The 22,153-nt window shown below is 42.0% G+C and overlaps 2 long non-coding RNA genes across 2 annotated transcripts; both read right to left on the reverse strand.

Annotated features, from left to right (window-relative positions):
- Positions 1-6,357: 6,357 nt before the first annotated feature.
- LOC131401716 (uncharacterized) lies at positions 6,358-8,432 on the reverse strand. The gene is made up of 4 exons (XR_009217879.1): positions 8,422-8,432; positions 6,775-6,896; positions 6,613-6,679; positions 6,358-6,454 (listed from the first exon to the last, which is right to left on the reverse strand). It is a non-coding gene; the product is annotated as an uncharacterized LOC131401716 (long non-coding RNA).
- A 3-nt stretch (positions 8,433-8,435) lies between these two features.
- On the reverse strand, positions 8,436-11,143 carry LOC131401714 (uncharacterized). The gene is made up of 3 exons (XR_009217878.1): positions 10,934-11,143; positions 8,749-8,856; positions 8,436-8,457 (listed from the first exon to the last, which is right to left on the reverse strand). It is a non-coding gene; the product is annotated as an uncharacterized LOC131401714 (long non-coding RNA).
- Positions 11,144-22,153: the final 11,010 nt, after the last annotated feature.

Below are 22,153 nucleotides of genomic sequence, written 5' to 3' on the forward strand. Positions count from 1 at the left end.
AAAAGCAGACTCATAGATCAATGGAGCAGAACTGAAAGCCCAGAAAAAAACCCACACATCTGTGGTCAGTTAATCTCTGACAAAGGAGCCAAGATCATACAATGGAGAAAGGAAAGTATCTTCAATAAATGCTGTTGGGAAAACTGGACAGCCACATGCAAATGAATGAAAGTAGATCATTATCTTCCACCATACACAAAAATTAACTCGAAATGGATAAAAGACTTGAATCTAACACTTGAAATCATAAAACTCCTAGAAGAAAATATACGCAGTACAGTCTTTGACATCGGTCTTTTCTGCACCCTTCCCAATACTATGTCTACTCAAACAAGGGAAAGAAAAGAAAAAATATACAAATGGGACTACATGAGACTAAAAGCCTTCTGCAAGGCAAAGGAAATGATGAACAAAACGAAAAGACAGGGCCAGCCCCGTGGCTTAGTGGTTAAGTGCACGAGCTCCACTACTGGCGGCCCAGGTTCGGATCCCAGACGCTCACAGACTCACTGCTTGTCCGGCCATGCTGAGGCCGCCTCACACATACAACAACTAGAAGGATGTGCAACTATGAAATACAACTATCAACTGGGACTTTGGGGAAAACAAAAAAAAGAGGAAGATTAGCAATAGATGTTAGCTCAGAGCCGGTCTCCCTCAGAAAAAAAGAGGAGGATTAGCACGGATGTTAGCTCAGGGCTGATCTTCCTCAAAAAAATTAAAAAAACGAAAAGACAACCCACGAACTGGGAGAAAATGTTTGCACATCATATATCTGTCAAGGGGTTAATTTCCAAAATACATAAACAACTCATACACCCGACAACAACAAAAAAAAGATAATCCAATCTAAAAATGGGCAGAGGATATGAACAGACATTTTTCCAAAGAAGATATACAGAAGCCCAACAGGCACATGAAAAGATGTATAACATTACTAATTATTAGGGATATTCAAATCAAAACTACAATGAGTGATCACCTTACACCTGTCAGAATGGCTATAACTCCCAAGACAAAAAATAACAAATGTTGGAGAGGATAAGGAGAAAAGAGCACCCTCACACACTGCTGGTGGGAATGCAAACAGTTGCAGCCACCGGGGAAAACAGTATGGAGATTTCTCAAAAATTAAAAATGGAAATACCATAACTTCTAGCTATGCCACTACTGGGTATTTATACAAAAAAATTGAAATCAACAATTCAAAGAGATTTATGCACTCCTGTGTTCACTGTGGCATTATTCACAATAGCCAAGACATGGAAGCACCCCAAGTGCCCTGCTACAGATGAATGGATAAAGAAGATGTGGTATGTAGTATATACAATGGAATACTACTCAGCCAGAAAAAAAAGACAAGCTTGTTCTGTTTGCAACAACCTGGATGGACCTTGAGGATATGATGTTAAATGAAATAAGCCAGACAAAGAAATATGCATGATTTCACTCATATGTAGAAGATAAACATACACAGGGATAAAGAGAACAGATTAGTTCTTACCAGAGGGGAAGGGGGCTGGGGGTTTAGTGAAAGAGTTAAAGGGGCACATGTGCATGGTATGGATAAAAGTCAGACTACTTGTGGTAAGCACGATGCAGTCTATACAGAAATTCACAGATAATAATGAACACCCGAAATTACACAATGTTAAAACCCTTTATAATTTCAATAAAATAATTAAAAAAGAAAAAAAAATCATTATTTTTTATGGTTGAATAGTATTCCACTGTGGGGCTATACCACACTTTGTGTATCCGTTCACCAGTAGATGGACATTTGGGTTGTTTTCCGTTTTTGTCTACTATAACTAGGTTATCATCATGTGTGTACAAGTCTGTGTATACAAATATGTGTTTATTTCCCTTACATGGATTCCTAGGAGAGGAATGGCTGGGTAGACGTATGTAATTATTAAAGACACATCCAAGCTATTTTTCACCAGCACTGATGAGAGTTTCAGTGAATTCACATCTTCAACAACATTTGCTATAGTCAGTTTTTTTAATTTTAGCCATTCTCAAGTATGGTGGAATCGTATGATGACTGTCACTTACATTTCCCCAATGACTCATGTTGTGAAGGAGAAGGCAAGCCACACACAGACTGGGAGAAAACATCTGCAAAACATATCCCTAGAAAAGGATGTGTATTTATAATATATAAAGAGCTCTTACAACCCAATAGTAAGAAGACAATCAACACGTCATGTCTTGCCAGGAGACAGTACATCAGGTTTGTGATGAGCACCAGGAGGCCCGCCAAGCAGATGAGGAAGAGAGCCCAGAAGGGGAGGTCTGGGGAGACAAGTGGTGTGGTGAGCCACGTCCTGTCATCACCCCAGGGCTCCTGGTGACCCCACTGTGCCTCAACTCTCCTTGACAAGGGTTGGCCAACATTCTTCATCATCCAAGGCACTGTGCGCATGGTTCTATTCAATGGGACACAGCATCAAGATACTCGTCTCCTACCATGGGCTAGGACTTCCTGCAGGTTTACCAGGTTTCTCAGTCAAGGTGTCATCTCTATTGGGAAAATATACTGGAAGTGAATGAAATGGAAAATGCACGTGTGTGTGTTTCACTCTTTTTAATAAAACTTTTTAGACACAGAAAAATAAAGGGAACAGTTTCATAAACATCCACCATCTAGATTTAACAATGTATATTCCATCCAATTAAAACAATATTTCATCAATGTATAAATTATTAACACTTGCCACCCTTGATTCATCCCATGTTTTCAATGAAATATTAAAGTCAAGTAGACATCATGATGTTTCACCCCATTTTAGTTTCCATCTCTAAAAAGTGAGCACACTTTGCTACAAAATCCAAGACCATTATCACAGAACAAAAGTGTAATAAATTAAACCAAATTCATACCTCTGGCCACAGAGGACTGAATTTGGGCTGGACTTTCTTATGACGGTTGGGGGGAGAATGGTTCATCACAGTTGGCAAGCCTATGGGATCTCTCTAAATTTGTAAAATCCCACTCAAATGTGTTCTTCCATGCCTGGAAACACATCATCCCCTTCTCCTTTATCTATTTGCTTCATATTCATTTTCTAGGATTAACCTACAATGTAATATCCTGCAGGAAGTCTTCTCTGATTACCACCTCCAAGTATGAGTTTGTTCACATCAAATAATTGAGAAGTTTCATTTCTCTATTCTTGTTATTGCCAGCTACAACATAAACTCGAGGAGGGGAGGACACACAGCACCCAGTGGGCATGGGGGGAGGCGTACAGGTCCCCCTACTTGTACCTCTATCCAGACAACCTCTTAGAGGTGTGCTGTCTGATATGGAGCAGCAACAAGTCTCTTTTTGAATTAAAATTAATTTTAGTTAAATAAAATAAAAAATCTAGTACCTCAGTAACATTAAAAATCAGTACAAATAAAGACCAATCACAATACCATCCTTCGAGTACTCAACAGCCACATGTGACTATGCACTGGAGAGCACAGATATAGAACATTCTAACACTACAGAAAGTTCTAGCGCATTGGTGCTCATCTGGAGCGGGACTGGGTAAACTATAGCCTGTGGATCAGAAACCACATGACGCCCAAACCTGTAAGTCTGCTTCACACACAGCTGGAGACCCTCACTGACCATCTGGCCCAGTGGTTTTCAGTGCAGAGATAAGGAATCAAAAGTCCAGAGAGGGGAGGTGTCTAGCTTGAGGTCACAAAGTTGTCTAGGAGAAGGTGACGGCCTCCTATATTACACTGGTGTCCTTTTCTCTCTCTCAATGGTGGGTAAAGACTGGGGGACTATGCCACCTCCTGCCAGCCTGAGAAAGTTCAATGCTCTCTCAGCCCCAGGCATCCAGAATCCCCAGAAAGTCCTCATTTCCTTTCACAATGACCAGGGAGCCTTATCATTCCCAAGGACACTCTTCCTGACCAGGGTCAAGTTCTGCAGCTGGGTCCATTCTGGGTCAGCCACAGGAATTCCTCCTAGATGGCAACTCTGTCCAGCCTATGTGCCAAGGCGGCAAGGGACACAGGGAGTCCACTCCAGTGTGGTTACTGTGGGGGACAGACCTGGAAGGGCACAAGGGATGAAGAAGGATGTCTAGAATTCTACCCTGATTCTAGATTCCCTGCTTCTGGGTTCTGTCCAAGATAACTTTCTGCAATAATGTAAACATTTGTCTGCACTACCAAATACACTCATTATTAGCCCCATGTTGTTATCAAGCACTTAAAATGTGGCTAGTGTGTGTGAGTGAGGAACTCAATTTATCACGTAATTTCATTTTAAGTAATTAATTTATAAATAAATAACCACAGGGAGAACATTTTTGAAACATTTGAGAAAGGACTTCTGCAAATGCATAAAAACAATGAGAACACTGGTAAAAAAAAAAAGGTCAAAATCAACTTTTCAGAAGTCTAGAAATTAATCAACAGCTTGTAAGAATCTGAGGAGGGTTTAGTGAAGAAACATGGTGGAATCTTGATAACGGGAGCAAACTTTGTGGCATTATAACTTGCACTATTCCCATCGTGCTCTCACAATATCCTACATAACTTTGAAAACCATCAGTCTCAGAACCATGGTAGCTGAGACAACCAGCAGCCAAGCAGACATGATGGGTTTGGAGCTCTGAAAATAGCCATCCCCACTGAACTGTCACTAGGTGACCTGCCTGGCAGCTTCTCGAAAAAGCCCCATGTTCAGGGCTTGACGTTACTTGACTCAGAGCTTGCCCAGGGAGGAAAGTCTGTCACCAGGGCACTTGCTAAAAATATTCAGGGCTGATTGTTTTCTATTGTAGCTGTCTGAGGGAGTGATACCAGCTGAGGCAGGCAATGGTGAGCCAAAAACTTAGAAGAAAAATTGGGGGAATGAGATGTCCACAGGGGGCTTTGAAAAGCTCCAGTGTATTTGCGGGCATCTAGAGGGCCACAAGTGCTCATTGCTGTGGCACGCCCAGGAAAGACTTGAGACCATCTTAATCTCTCACCTCTAGTTGAAGGGTTGGCTTAATATCTGAAAACTTGATTATGTATTACACAATATTAATAGAATAAGGGCCAATACCACGCAATCTCGACCATATATACAGAAAATAATTTTACAAAATACAACGCCCTTCATGTCTAAAAAAGAAAACACTAACAAATTAGGAATAGAAAAAAACTTTCTCAACCTATAAACAGCATCAATGAAAAACCCACGGCTAACAGCATATTCAATGGTGAAAGACTGAAAATTTCCCGCTAAGACCAGGGACAAGAAAATGATGTCTTATCATATCTCCTATGTTAATCACAGGTACTAGAGGTTCTAATGAGGGCAATTAGGCAAGAAAAAGGAATAAAAGAAACCCAGATTGGAAGGGAAGAGGTAAAACTATTTGTTTTGCAGATGAGAAGATATTGTATATAGAAAAACCTAAAAAATACACTCCTCCCCACAAATAACATGTGAATCATATCTTAATAGGTGTATAAAAAATTTAAATTGCCCCATGTGGTTAGTGGCTCCACTATTGGAGAGCACAGTTAGACTGCTGATATTTGTTGAAAGTCTCCAGAAGAGGAAGAGGAGCAGGATGCTGGAGGTTGGTGGCACCAAATGTTAATGCTTTTCTCATCCCCCAAAAACCTATGGAAGGATATGTTAGGATTAGCTGACAAGGATGTGGGGCAGAATGGGCACGATGTACGTGACTTCCAGATCAATGATGTGTCACGGGAGCTCAGAGTCATCAGCCACCAGCTCAGCCAATGCTTCCAATCTCCTCAACCTACATCAAGTCGGTGACCAGGCAGGAGTGGAAAATGTCTCACAGCTGGCTGCCTCTGTAGAACTTGGTGACCTAGAACAAACGCGAGGGAGAGTGGGTGAGGTGGAGGTCTCCTGGGGATGCAGGGCGCCACTGGAGCCAGTGAAAGATCACAGACCTTGGGGCAAGGGAGACCTGACTTCAAATCCTGGCTCTGTCCCTAACACACTTTGTGACCTTAGGCACAATACTCCCATTTCTGAGCTTCAGTTTACCCATGTGAGAAATGGGGATGGCAGCTAGGACATCACCTCTGGACACTGAGAGAACCCAGACATGCAGGGAAAGTGAAGGGTTGAAACAATCACATAACAGATGTAAGTCAGATGGAGGAATGATTGTGCCCTTAGGGCAAGGAGAGACGGGAGAGGGAGACTCCACCTGGTCTTGGGTGTCCCCGAGCAGGGCAGTGTACTCCAAGGATGTGGGCTCCGAGTTGTTGAGGTTCCAGCTGATGATGCAGAAATGTAGCTGGTACTCTCTCTGGATGGATAAACTCTGGACTGCAGAGCTTGAAGCCACCGAGAGGAAGAGCAGACAGGTGGAGATTCTCGGCTCCCAGCACAGAGGCATGGTGGCCCACGGGGTCAGCGTGGTGGGTACAGACAGCGTCCACACTGGTGGCTGCCCCATCCTTCTCAGGCCTGGGGAGAGAGGGATGTGGGGACTCTAGAGAGAGGTCATGAAACCTCTGGGGTTGGGGGCCAGAACAGGAAGGAGGAAATGGGAGGACTGTGGGGAGACAGAGAAGGGTGGTCACAAAAGTGGTCATTAGGGGCAAATGCTCAGGGGAGGGTCTCACCTGAGGGAGAGCAGTCTGCAACTCGAGTAGAAGAGGCCCAGGCTGCTGTTCTTGAACAAGGATCCAGCTGGGGAGGAAGGAGGAGGAGCAGGAGGGACAGGGGTTGAGGGAGGGGCTGCGTGGGATTTAACCCACCAGGAGCTGCTGGGACCAGGGTCTCACCAGGCTCTGCAGGCCCCTCTCAGTGAAGTTAATCGTGGCTTAGTCTTTGATCATGTCTGAGGAATACCAGAGGGTGGAGATGGTGACGTTGACTGTGAGGGTCTTCATGTTGCGCCCCAAAGCTGCAAGACGAGAGGGAGAGCGATGGCCGTCTCTGAAAGCTGGCCTGAGACCACACCAGAGTCCTGCACTCATTATAATCTGTCGTCTTCTGTCCCAGTGGCACCACCATCCACACGTGCGTGTGGATCCACCCAAGTCAGAACCAGCATATCTGCTCAGCTCCTCCTCCCTCCCAGTAACACCCATTCACCTTGCACACTTGTCCTCACATACATTCCCTCTCTCCATACCTGTCCTAGTTCAGGTCTTAACTTCCTTCACCCGGACAAACACCCCAGCAGGCTCATTGGATGCTCTGTCTAAAGGATGTTCTACGTGGACTACTAGAAGAATCTTTCTGAAATGAATACCCCACTAGGGCCACCATTGCTCTAGTACCACCCATGGCTCCCTACGGCCTTCAGTGTTTAGTTCAACCTTCTTGACCTGGCACTCAAGGCTCTACTCAATCTGACTCCTGCTGACCTTTCAGTCTCATTTTATCCATCTACTGCGGGTTAATTATTATGCTTCATGCAACCCAAATTCGGTTCAATTCTCCCCATACGGAATGTTGTTTCTGGCCAGAGTCTTTGCTCATGGAATCCCCTCTGCCAGGAAAACCCTTCATCCTCTATTTGCCGGGGTCCCTCCTACTCATTCTTAAAGACTTCATTCTGGTGAAACTTTCTCTAGCAAGCTCTTCCCCTCCAAATTATGCCAGGTGCCTCTCCCCGAAATATCTCATATTGTATTATAATGGTGTGTTAATTTCACAAGACTAGGGGCTCTCTGAGGGCTGGTCTTAGACTGAATCGTTGGTGTAATCTTTGTAATCAGCATGAATGCCCTAAAACCAGAATTTCACACCCTGGCTTCCCAGCTCCTGGATCACAACTGGCTGGTAGGGGCTGGAGAGCTTCTCTTGCAAAGGAAAAGGCACCCCCAGATACCTGTGGTGGCTTCTGGTGGCACAGGTGACGACCAAGTATGCAGGGATGTGGTGGCCGGCTAGGGAGCTGTGGAGAGGGCTGTCAGCAAGGACGGACAGAGTGGGAGGAGCCCCTAGGCTCACACGGGCTCCATCACTGGCTGTCTCAGGACCACCATTCACAGGTGAAGCATAAATGAGAGTGAGGGGACGGGTGACTGTGTGAGCAGAGGGATGAGCAAGCCTGTGGATGAGAGGAGCCCAAGAGAGAGAGATAGGTGAACAAGAGAGACTGAACTTGGAATAGAGATAGATAGACAGGCAGAAAAATGGGAAGATGGATGGGATACCTGGAAAATGAGGACCAAGAGTGGGGCTCTAGGAGAATTAAAGTGAAAACCACGTGGGGTCAGAATGTGGTGGAGAACATATCTGTGTCTAAGGCTTTCTCACAATGGGCTGGGACTCTCCACCAGAACCCGGGAGGGAGAGAAGGGATGAATTAGGTCACTTCCAGGTGCCTCCCTCACCAAGGACAGCAGGTGAAGGAGAACAAGTGCTCCCAAACCCCAAATGCAGACGAGACATAGGAGATCAGGGCCAGGAATACTCACTGTTGGTAGTCAGGGCCACGGCTCCATAGGTGTAACCTGTGGAGAGAAGGTGAGAGGAGATGAGCAAGAGTTGGGGTGAACATAAAGAATTAAGGGAGAGGAAGGATGTAGGGACATTTGAGGGGAAAGCAGAGAGGATGAGTGGAGGGGTGTTCAGGGGGAAGGCAACTAGATGCAAGGTGGTTGGACCCAGTGATCACACAGTGATGAGAAGACTGAACCCTGACCAGGAGGATAGAGAGATGGATCATAGCTCACTTTAGAACAAAGGAGGGAACACAGAACTCCGACTGGGAGAGAGAGCGTGGCTGTAGCAGAGCCCCTCACCACTGACGTAGAGGCTGTCCCCGTCCAGGGTGAAGGAGCCCAGGTGGGTGATGCACTGGGTCTCATGGCTCAGCTCCCAGTAGAGTCACTCTCTGTCCAGCCTGGGGCCTGCAGGGGTCAGAGTGGAAGGTGCAGATGATGTCCACCACAGTGGCTGCCCCACCCTTCTCAAGCCTGGGGGAGGAAGATCATGGTGAAGTGGAATACTGAGCAGGGGTCATTCTTGGTGCCGAAAGTGAGAGAGGGGAAAGGAAGAGGCTGATGGAGATGCTGAAGGGGCTGCTCTGATGCCTGCAGGGACTATCCTAGGTGTCTCCCGTGTGAGACAACCCCCTCACAAGTAAGGCCTGACTTCTTTTAGGATGTCGAGGGGGGCCTGTGAGTGGCAAAGAGGGGTGAACACACAGACCTGGGTAAGGGGGCACCTGCAGGTCTGCACGGACAGCAGCGAGGAGCACAGTCAGTGCCCTGTGCCATCTGACACATGCAGGCAAGAAAGTACCGTTATGTTCTCTCGGTTCTACACTCCAATATCTTTTCTTTCTACTTCTTTCCTACTCCACAGCCATCATCCAGGCCTAGGCAACAATCATCTTATTCCTAATCTTATTCCCAGCACCTCCCATCTTGCATATTAAGTCTTCATTCTTAACCATGAAGTCCATTTTTACCCACATGCTTAGACCAAACCCTAATCACATCATCCTTCTACTCGCATCTCTCCAGAGTCTTCCCACTGGTCTTAGAACAGAGTCCCAAGTCACCCCTGATCTGGTCCTGCCTTTCCTCCCCTCGCTGGTGTGGCTCACACCCCTCCCCCTGTGTTGACTCGGCTCAGCCATCCCTCTTCTCAGTTCATGGACACACCAGGCTCTCTGCTTCAAGGGTGTCCTCATGCGGTTCCTCTGCCTGAAATGCTCTCTTGAACACACTCTCACACCCTCACTCCAGTCTAACCCTCTGACCAGTTAAATCCAGTCCCAACTACAGCTCTCAAGCTACATATCAGTCCTTCTCAAGAGGGCTTCACTGCCCCCTCAGGTTGATTCCCCTTGTGCCAAACTCCTACATCACTCTCATCATTAACTTTTCAAAATCCAAATTCCCAAATACAATATAAATTCCATGGAGGTGGGACAAGGTCTCTCTGGTTCTCCAGGTCCCCATGCATGTGGCCCAGGGCCTGGCTCATGAGATGAGGAACCATCCCGGTTTGTCTAGGACTGCCCTTGTTTGAACACTAAACGTCCTGTGTCCTGGAAAACCCCGCTGTCCTGAATAAACGAGGATGGTTGGTCACCATAAATTATACACTCAAAGACTATCTATTGCATGACAAGCACACATTCCCCTCAAGAACATCACAGAAAGCTAGAATGAAAAAGTCACACACACATACACACACAATTAGTAGAGGCCAACAACTAAATACAAAATTATTTAACAAGATTCTCTGCAAAGTGAATCACCAGACCGTTATTTCAGAAAAGTTTCAAGAAACAAAGTTAATTCCCTTTAGAAGGCAAGGTGGTGAGGACAGTCTTTTTGGAGACTATTGCCCTTCCCTTCAGTCTACAGTGTTGCTTAGTATTCCTCCAAATGATTTGAAATGTCATAAAGAAAAAAATGTTCTAAATGAATCTGGCTACTGGCAAATTCAATTTTAAATTTGTTATTAATACAAGGAAGTTCCAATCATCTTTTTCCCTGAATGCTCCTCTATTTCAAATTTTTGTGGAGGATTTATAGGACTTTAGAAGTCAAATTGAATGGGTCTAAGGAATGTTGCTGAGTATCCCTGCTAATATTTCATGGGATGTCTTCTAATACTACATACACATGCAAAACATTTCTGTATTTATATTATATATAAATCCTGACTTTTGAGTATTATGCAATGCAAGTAAATCTATATTTTCTACTATAATACACATTTGCAGTTATTTACGTTTGTTTCATGTGTTTTTATTTGCATATAACTGTACTTACTGAAATATTTACCACACAGAACCACACACAGCTTACCATCTTTCCATCCATCAAACATCAACAATATTTCTCAAGATACCCTCACTCTCAGTGACTCCATGTGGTGACAACCTGAGCCCAGGAAAGCCCACTGGCAGGTCTTCTGCACAGCGGAGGCTGCCGGAACCTGTTGGTACCAGGTCCACAGGGTACTCACCTGGTCACACAGAAATCCATGGATCAGCGAGGACAGGTGGACCCTGAGCCTGGTTTCACCTGAAACTTGAGCTCCACGGATGCTTTTCGTGTCTGAGGGGGGATAAAAAGCGCAAACAAGCTTTTGAGGCCTTTTATAGGGTGTTGGATGGAAAGGACAACCCCATTCACTTTTCTATTTTTGTATTTACTGATTTAACTGTAACTGTTAGCTGTGGCTGGATTTTCTCGATTCCTATCCAGCCACCTGCTGCTCCCCGAGATGGGAGAAAGCAGCTTCGTGCTGTGTGCACTTGAGTCACTCAACTCACTTGGCTGGACAGAGACTTTTTGGTGACTCTGGACACTTTAAACAAGCTTGTCATTTAGGGACCCTGTAAGTGACTCGCTGACTTGTCAACAATTTCCACACTTCATTCAAGGCTCGGGAAATTTTCAGGCCCTGGAGCAGGTTTCCCAACCTCGGCACAACTGATATTCCGGGCCAGATAAACCTGTCAGGCTGTCCTGGGCCCTGGAGGACGCTGAGCAGCATCCCTGGCTCCCCCTCTAGATGCCAGGAGCACCCCAATTGTAACAACCCAAACAACGTCTGCAGACGTGGATAAGCCCTCTGGGGAAAAAAATCACATGGAGGACGATGATCTGGACTCTGAGGAGGGGACAGCGGCTCCCGGAGCCAGGAGGAACAGCAGCCTTGGGCGCACTGAGCCAACAGCCCCGGGGGAAACGGGGCTCCGGGAGGACGGAGGGACGCCGGGCCCTGACGGGGCTTCCCCTGGCCCAGGCCCCTCCCTGGACCGAGACTGGAGCCAGGATAGCCCACCGCTCACCGAGCACCGCCCATGAGGGTGAACGTGCACGGGAATGCTGTCCGCGCCAAGACGGAACACACCGCGCAGAACGCCCCCTCCATCCATGGCGCCGCACGTGCTTCCGGTTCCGGTCTCGGGCGGGAATTCGGGGAGGACGAACGTTTGGGGGCTGCGGGTTGAGGCGGCGGGCGGGGCGAGGCCGCACACCCCAGCCTCGGGGGAAGTGTCTAGTTTCTAGAGTGAGTGAGAAGCTGGAAAGCGGGCTGGGTCAGCATCAGGGACAGGGACAAAATCTAGGGGCGGGGCTGTGTGCGGGAACCAGTTCTAGGGGCGGGATGTGGGTGGGCACAAGGCTGTGAGTGACAGCAGGCCTGGGAGGCGGTTCTGTGGGCGGGAACAAGGGTGCGGGTGGGGCAGTGATCCGGGACCAGGCTGTGGGCGGGGACGAGGTTGTGGGCGGGGCAATGAGACGGAACCAGGCTGTGGGCGTGGTCCCGGCTGTGAGCGGAGCAAGACCCGAACGTTGTGGGCGGAGACCAGTTCCAGTGGCGGGAAGAGGCGGGGATGTGGCTGGAATAATTCAGGCAGACTTCACAGGGGGAGGAAATCAGCTCCACGGGCGGGGCTGGAGGCAAGGTTTTCCGTGGACCCCTAGACTGTACAGGTAACTGGATGATGAGCAGCTGTTCTTCATTCCTTTCCCCACCTTTACACAGCCTCATAGAATGATGTGCCCATATTTAGAATTCTAAATTTTTTGTGCATTTGTTGTTAATTTCGTTAAAAAATTGGATCATATATTCCCATTTCTCTACAACTTGCTGTTCCAAGCCAGTAGATAAGGATATAACGCTATTTTAATTTTAAAAATCTGGGGGGAGGGAGACCTACGTCGTAAGTGCACGTATAGGAAAACTTCAAAGAGTGGTCCAAAGTCAATAAAATATTCTCACTCTACCACTGTCTCCCGTTACTTTTGCACAGAGATAAACACCCTTTCCTGCTCTATCCTTCCAGATATACTGTGTATATGTGGGACTGTGTATATGTTCAAGCCCAAGAGGGATGTCCCCAAGCAAAACCTGAAGCCCATGAATTGTCTCATGCATCAGAAGTTAATGATAAGAGATTTAATTTTCTGGTGGAAGGAGATGAACCAGTGATAAATCCATAGGAAGACAACAAAGAAACAAGAGAATTTTACCATTTAAAAGGTCAAAGGAAAAAGTGAGAAAGAAAATGTATTCATACTATCTGACGTAGCACATCTCTGGATAAGATTCATATGCTATAAAATGGTAAACACTTATGTCATAAAACAGTAGACATCGAATTTTGATTTATCCTAATTCATTAAATAGTTAAATTGGGCAAGGGGAATTATGTTTTTCACATATGTAGGAACTTTTCATGCTGATTTTTTCAGAGAAAAAAGCATCAATAGTCAAAAGACGAAAAATGAAAAAGCTGTATGAGTAGCTAATTTAGAAATATAGATTTTCAACCAGAAATTTAAAGTTGTTGTTTTTGGAACCAGAGTCAAGAATGGGGAAGGTAGCTTTTCATTATAAGGCTTGGAGTATTATTTGAGAGATGTGCGTATACATACACACACACGCACACACACGGGAGCCTGAATTTGTATTCCAAAGGGATCATCTAACTCTACAAAGAATTTGTAAAAAGGATTCACTTTGCAACAGTAGAACGTATTTTGAAAACTACAGACTTCATGCATTAAAAAAGCTGTCATCATCCCGGTGGAAAAATGAATGAGACATCACTTTCCAACCCACAGGGTGATAAGCATTTTACATACATTACTCTTGAGTTTTCTCACAGCAACCCATATGGAAGATGGTATTATCTATCTCCATTTTGCAGATGAAGAAACTGGTGACAGCATATTGCTAAAATTTTCATATAAGTTCTCAATAGATATTGTTTTATGTTAAAATTGGTTATTGAATTTTCTTTTCATTAATAAAATATGTGTCACACTTAGAAATAAGCAAAGGCTGTGTAAAAACAATTTAGCAAAACTACAGTTTTCTTTTGATATATTTAAATATAACAATCACTTTATTATTTTTCTGCTCTCTGCCTCACATCTACGAAGATACTTCCTATCCTAAAGGCTTACTAGAAAACTCTACTAAAAATCAAGAATCAGGGAATACCCATATTATGCAAGGTTCCTGAATACATGCAAAAAAAGCCATTATAACAAATTTTTGTACCAAAATCTTAGATCGTTCATGAACTGATAACAACACAAATCATGATTAGGCAAGGTATTTCTGTAGAATGATAAATATTTAAACTTTAGACATTTAGAAAGGTAGTTCATTACAGTAACTAATGTGTATAAGAAGAATTTTTTCAAACACACCAAGTGCCAGGAAATCATTTGACAAAATGCACTGCAACATTATTCACAATAGCCAAGAGATGGAAACTACCTAATTGTGAATCCATGGGTGAAAGGATGAAGAAAATCTGGGGCATCTATACAATGGAATATTATTCAGCCTTAAAAAGGAAGGAAATTCTGTATTCAGAATTGCTTGACTGGATAATTTCAGTAGTCATGTGCTTTCTTCCTTAGTCCCCTCTGGTCCATTCACCAACCAGGAACCAGGGTGATCCTTTTACAACGTAAGCGCAACAACATCTAATAGATCCCTAAAAGAGAATTTGGAGGTGGACTGCCTGGCTACCAGCTGTGTGACATTGGTCAATTACATAACCTCTAATGTTCCTCATCCATACAATAGAGGTTAATAGTATTGTCTTCATGGCACTGTTGTGAGGATTAAATGAGAGAATACATGTCTGATGCCTAGAAAGTGCCTGGCACATGATAAAGCATCATGAAAAATTTAACTGTAATTATAATCAAATTAAATATTGTGATGGCCTATTAATTATGTTGAACCATATGAAATTTCTAATACTCAACCATTTTGACCCATTATTATTGTTGAATAAATGATAAAACTCAGTCTAGGCAGGTTTGGTAGAGTCAAAAAGGATTGGATAAATTAAAATATTATTAGAAAAAATAAGCTTAAATAGATTGCTTTGCAATTTACAAAGCAGTTTCTCATACTTTGTTTCATTTAATCTCTATAGAATGCTTTGCAGGGTATTATTACCACTGTCTCTGAAGGAGTAACTGACTTTCCCCAAATCACACCACATTAAATAACACAATTAGAGTGGAAACATCATTTCAAGTATAAATCCCATATGATATTTTGTTTCCCCTTCAGAATATCATCGGTCCTCACAAGAAAGTGATGAAATAATGCTGATTCCTAGGAACTTAGTCTTAAAGAGACATACTCTCAGATGATAAACACTACGTCTTTGAAACAGAGCTGTTGCGAGAAGTAACTTGGAACCAATGCTTTCTGGGTTTTCAAGTCCATGATTAGACTTCTGGTAAACCATCAAAGAAGGGAAAGGGTGAAAAATATTCCAGAATGAAAAAATTTTGACATATATGTAACATTATTGATCACCTCAATATTCTCTTTTTGTTTATGGTCTGTGTCACCCTACTAGAATATAAATGCTCTTATGGTAGATCACTGCTATCGTGCAGCAAGAAGTAGGTGCTGAGTAAATATTTATTAAAGGAATGAAAGTGGCCTTGAATACATCTGCTCTTTACTCACCAGAGAACAGCCCCATAGCAGGCACATGGCATCATTAACAAAATTTTAAAAATCATATCCTTATTAGCTCCTAACCATGGATACAAGGCTCCCATTTATTTCATACTTTCTAAGTACTTAAGCATTCTGGTGTATTAGGGAGTGTTTCCACAGCCTTTCTGTAAAATAAAGCAAGATTTTTTGGCCCGTTGATTGCTGTTTCTAGCAGGGCCCATCTCTATACTTACCTCTAAACAATTTACTATAGATTTGTTATCCCAATGAACAGCGATTTGGTATGGAACCTGTTTTATTAGTGTCATGCTAAAGTAGACATTTGATGTGTCTTTAAGGGGTGATATGGATAATAATGTTGATGCAGAAGAAGACAAGTGGAAATTCTCCCTGGTCTCTGTCAAGTGCATCTGGGTGAAGGATATCTTGTTGTCACTGGATTTCAGAACTCAAAAAGACTCGTCCAACTCTTCATGTTACAGGTGAAGAAACTGAGGTCTAAAGAGGTTGAGAGATTTGACCAAGACTAATGCCTGGGACTAGAGAAAGATCCTCTGATTCTCAGCTGGCCACGTTGTCATAAGATCTCCAGCTCCAAACAGCCAAGAGAAGCAAGTCTGTTGATTTCCAGACAGAAATGATTCCCCTTCACGTTTTTACTTTTTCCCCCTTAGATGTCTGCTCTGCCGTGACAAGGAATTTATCTGATGTTTATGCTAAACTTAAGAAGATGAAAATGCTCCTGGCAAACACTTGTGATTCAGTGTGGCACTGGCGACCACAGTCATGAAAAAATGAGAATCAAAAGAATAAGAGGTAAATAATATTAGAGAAGAAGAGAAAATCTATTAATTTAGTGGGATATAACTTATAAAGTTTAGAACTGGTAAATAAGTGCAGTAAAGTATAAGGAAGCTAGATTCCTATATGAAACATCAAAAATACTGTTACATGAGCAATAATTACTTTAAACATGTAAATAATTATTCCATTCATAAGAGCAATGAATTATTTAAGATGAGTTGTTAAAATAATTGGAACTACACATTAGTTATATGAAGAAGATTATAAAGAGATACAAAGCGTGTAAAAGCTCTGATTAAATGCAGAGATATTCTATACTTGTGATTGAAAACAGTGTTTCAAAGATATCAATTTTCCAAACATTATTCAGATTCCATATGCTTCAAATCAACTTTTAAAATGATGTAGTGTTTGTTTTATAGACTAATAGATATCCATTTGTAAAATAAAACACTGGACCATCAACTAACATTAGTCACAAGTAAATCATTCCAAATGGATTATAAGGGCTAAAATTAAAAGGAAAAATCCCCCGCGTATAACAGTGGTGGATGACAATATAGAAGAATGTCCATAATCTTAAAATTAGTGAAGATATTCTTAATATATATGCTTAAAAATGTCTGGTTGAAAAGAGGAAGGAGAAAAAGTAAAATGGAACGTGATATGGTCTCTGATTTTCTTTCAGAGATTTAATCTAGAGAAAAATATTCCAGTCTACGATATTGGATAAAGAAATAGAAATCTGTGATAATTACACAAATAATGAAAGGACATATATAAATGGTAGCATAATGTATCAACTAGCTTCTGCTGTATAACAAACCAACCTAAAATTTGGTGGCTACAAATAAGAATAGTTTACTTTTTCTCAAGATTCTGTGGGCTAACTGGGCAGTTATTTTGATCTGGACCTATTGTTGGCTCAGCTGGGATTGGCTGGTCTAGGACGGCCTTACTCACATATCTGATTGTTGACTTGAAGTCACCTGGAGTAATAGAGATATGCAGTCTATCTAGACTCATTCACATATTGATGGCCTCAGGCTTCCCAAGGGCAGACAGAGAAGGACAAGTACCAACAATGAGCAAGTGGTTTTCATGCCTTTGCTTATGTCATTTGTTCATGTCCCATTGGCCAAAGCAAGTTACAAGGCCAAGTCTACCCAGAGTCAACGTGGGATGCTACGACCAAACAGACAGTGGGAGAAGACTAATATGTGGCCATTTTCGTAATCTTTCACACATAATTTTAGATGAGAATTAGTATGAATGTTTTTGTATTTGTTCATTTGAATGCCCAAGGAAAATTGTACAAAGCCAAAACAAACGTAAAGCAAAAAGTTAAGTGGAGATGTAAGGTAAGTTTAGTTGGTACTTAAAGTGGATCTGCAAAAATGTGGTAGTTTATTTTTCAAGTGTAGACAAGTTCTTGTGACCTATGAAAATAACTTACATTTCGATTATTTTCTCGCTGAATGTGTTTAATTCGTTAACACATATGATGTGTTTCTCTCTGGCCTTAGGAAAATAACGTAGCACTTGGGAGCAAAGATGCAGCCTAATAGCCCCACACTGGAGGCCAAGATGGAGCAGACATCCACGGCCACCATGACCTTGCGCTTGGTGCTGTGGTAGACGGGGAGGAAGGTGACCCAGACACTGCAGAACACCAGCATGCTGAACGTCAGGAACTTGGCTTCATTAAAGGTGTCAGGCAGGTTCCAGGCCAGGAAAGCCACAGTGAAGCTGCCCAGGGCCAAGGAGCCCAGGTATCCCAAGACACAGTAGAAAGCAGTGACCGAGCCCTTGTTGCACACGATGAAGATGTGGCGGTGTTCAGAGTGTGCATCTGTGTCAATGAAGGGAGGAGAGGTTCCGAGCCAGATCCCACAGAGACTCAACTGGATAAAGGAGCAGATGGGAAGGATGAAGTTAGGTTCCTCTGACACCAACCACTGCCACATCCTTCTCCCTGGTGCAGTGACCTTGAAGGCCGCAGCCACAGTCATAGTTTTGGCCAAGACACGGGAAACAGCCACAGTAAATACAACTCCAAATGTGATTTTTTGAAGACTGCAGGTGGCTGTCTTGGGACGACAACTGAAGAGGAAGGAGCAGAGGAAGCAGAGGGTGAGGGAGATTAGCAGGTTGTAGCTGAGAGTCCGATTATTGGCCTTGACTATGGGAGTGTCTTGGTGCTTCACAAAGACCCCCGGACCACAGCTGTGAGGACAGAAAAGCACAGAGCTGTGCAGGTCAGGGCCATCCCCAAGGGGTCCTCATAAGCCAGAAAGGTCACAGCTTTTTTGAGGCAGCAATCACACCCTCTGTTGGCATACTGATGATCTGGACACTTCACACACTGATCCATGTCGGGGGAGAGATGCAAAGTGTCCTCAGCCCAGGTTCAGTCATTCTCTCTCATTCGCATGCCCCCAAAGAAGGCATTGGGTAAGTTTAGCCAATTGTCTTCCTTTGTTGCTCCAGGCACCAAATAACAGAATGCTCTGCAGAGAACCATTCCCAGTTAATTCTGCCTATCTTATTTATGGTTAAGTAAACAACGCTATTATCCTTATCAGTATTTATCTTGCATATTCATGAAAGCAATTTTTTTCTCAGCAGAAAACCAAAAGTGCTCCCTGTCTCTCTGAGCTATACCCCTGTAAGATATGGCCTAGATTCACTCGTTCAATGAGCAAGCAGTTACTGGGAAACCTCCATGAGGCAGATAATATGCTACATTCTAGGGAAATAGAGATGACCAAGTCATAGACCTCACTCCTTGGCAGTTTCAAAATGAGACCCTTTCTACCATCTAAAATGATCTCCAAAACATTTCATCTTCATTTCACTTCCACCACTTCTGTTAAGATTTTAGTCACTTCTCTCCTATGTTATCATAAGATTCTTTTACTCTGGTTCCCTGCCCTTGTCCTGCATCACAAGTGATACTTCTACATGTAAGTGGGATCATGTTTATCCTCCATTAAAAAATCCGACAAACTCTTAGGAAGACCAAAAAGACTGTCTAACCTTGGTCTTTCCTACCTCTACTACCTCTGTTCTGATTTGTAAGATTCCCAAATCTTCATGTGGTTCTGAAACTGTTCCGTGCCCACTCATCCCTTCAGGTATAAATACATGCTTTTTCCTTCTACAGGGGCATTGCTCCTTCCTCTTTACGTCCCTTTAAATTCTCTCACTTTTCACGTTTAGAACTACAATCTGCCTGATAATGTTTTCTGTGGATGGTGTGAGGTAGGGTTGGCGAGTCATTGTCTTCTTCATGAAGACAGCCAATTTTCCCAACATGGTTTTTTGAAAAGTCTTTCATTTTCCCACTCCTCCTCAGTGTTTCCTTGTAAATCAGACGTGTATACATGAGTCCCTATATGAGCAGCTTGTATCTGAACTTACCATTTGGTTCCGTTGATTTTCTTGTTTATCCTCTTGATGAACCTCCTCTATTGTGATGCTATAATACTTGATGTCAGGTAGAGTAAGTCCTCCCACTCTATTCATTGTCTTCAAGATTTTCTTAGCTAAGTTTTTCCTTTATCATTTCCATAAGGATTCTATCAATTTTAATTTCCACAGAACGGGTCCTCATTTTAGCTGCAATTTTGTGGAAGCTGTAGATTAATTTGGACAGTTGTGATATCTGTTGAATTTTGAGTCTGTTCAGTCACGAATTTGATTTATCCCTCCAATTCTTTCAGTCTTCCTCCGTTTTTCTAAATGCTGTTCTATAAATTTATGGACAGAAATCTTTTGAAAGTCTCATTACAGTTATTTCTAGGTACTTCATACTTTAAGATGTTGTAAATGTCATTTTTTAAAATTTAAATTTTGAATGCTTATGACAGGTAGATGGAAGCCAAACTTTCTATATTAACCTTGTATTCAGCCACCTATAAACTCAGTTAATACCTTAATTTATATAGATTTTACATTTATACCATAATATCATCTGAAGATAACATCAATTTTACTTCTTCCTTTGAAGGAAATTATTCCTTTTGTTTCTTTTCCTGCCAATATTGTATCAGGCAAGACCTCCAGCAAAATGGCTTATAGAGGCAGTGATGTTGAACATTCTTCTCTTAATCTTGCTTTCAACAGTGTAAGACAAAGTTCCATTCTGTGAATACTGTGTATGGGAGTAAGAGAGTTTCCTTCTGTTCCTGATTTGGTAAGTGTTGTTTCTGTTGTTGTTGTTTGTTTTAAAATATGAATAGGTGTTTAATTTTACTAGTTTTTCTTAACAGTTATTGAGATTATTATTTCTCTTTTTTCAGAGATTAGTGTACTGAATTACATTGCATGAACCTAATTTGGTCATGGTATGTCCTTCTTATAAAATATAGCTAGCTTTGGAACCTTGATTTGATTTGATTTTTTTTTTTAGGATAAATGAATTTAATCCAAGAAAGAGAGTGGCCTGTAATTTCCTTTCCTACAATGATTTTGTTAGATTTTGGTTCCAATGTTAATCTAGTCTCTCAAAGTGAGTCAAAAAGTTTTCACTTTTTCCTATTCTCTGGAAGAGTTTGAGTAGATGTATATTATTTTTTACTTGAATATTTGGGCAGATTCATCATCTTTGTACCAAATAAATAGCTTACAATAAAATTTTGTAGAAATGTTTTAAAGGATGGTCTCAATTTCTGTAATAGGTATTGCAATATTCAGATATTTCATTTTTTCTTGAGGCAGTTTGGTAACTTTTATTTGCCTAGAAATTTGTGAATTTCCTCTAAATTTTCATTGTATCAACATGATGTTATTTACGTTTTCTTCATGTTAAAAATTTTCCATATGATCTGCACAGATTACTCCCTTTTCAGCCTTGGTATTATTTTGTTGTAATTTTTATCTTCTTTTGAACACTGGTACTAGGATTTTATTGAGCATATTTGTTATTTATTAGAATCTAATTTAGTTTTATTTAACCTTTTGATGTTTGTCTTTTATTTTGTTAACACTTCCTCTAATATTTATCATTTTGTGTTTTCTCTTTTCCTTGTGTTTACTTTTCTGCTCTTTTTCTAGTTTGTGATGAATGCTTAGAACTTAGAAATTCAACCTTTCTTTATTTAAATATATACAATAATATATAAATATATATAATCTAGGATTATATATTTCTCTTTAAGGATAGATTTAACTCCACCTCTTAAGATTTGATGAATAATATTTTTAATTGGAAATACATTCTAATTTCCATCATAGTTTACTCATTAATCATCGGTTGTTTACAAGTGTATTTATTAATCTCCAAGCATGTAGGAATTGAAGTTAGTGGACGTAGTGTTCTTTAGATGTGCGTATGGAACATATACCAAAACTTACCACATGCCAAATGTGCACGTGGAAACTTTATCTAAATAGACGACATGCCAGACTATATCATCAATCTCAGTACATTTGAAAAAAATTGAAATTATACAAAAGATGTTGTGAAATTAAGCTTCATATCAATCACAAAAATAAAATTAGATAAAGCCAATATTGAGGGGATTCCAGCATTGCACCGTTTAATATCATAAATCTGAGTAATTCCAAGATGTTAATTATTGTATGAAAAATCTTCAGTTTTGGTATTCTGTCCCTCTTCTATTTCATGACCCAACTCCCAAAGCCACATTGTCTGTGTTCTAGTCATGTTGAACCTTTTCTCAGTTCCCTAGAATACTAAATGCAGGGCTAATTTGCCAGTTTCTGACATTTCTAAGATTTCCACCAAGAATTTAATCCGCTTTCATTAGTCTGATATAATACTAATGCTATTGCCTCTATGAAGAAGTCCATGACACTTCCCTCCCCACAAACTTATATACTATCACTTATTTCATCCCATGGGTCTCTGTGTACCTATATTGCAGCCCTATGTCACCACCCTGAATTCGCATCACTGCA

This window comes from Diceros bicornis (assembly GCF_020826845.1).
Source record: "Diceros bicornis minor isolate mBicDic1 chromosome 13 unlocalized genomic scaffold, mDicBic1.mat.cur SUPER_13_unloc_1, whole genome shotgun sequence".
NCBI lineage: Eukaryota > Metazoa > Chordata > Mammalia > Perissodactyla > Rhinocerotidae > Diceros > Diceros bicornis.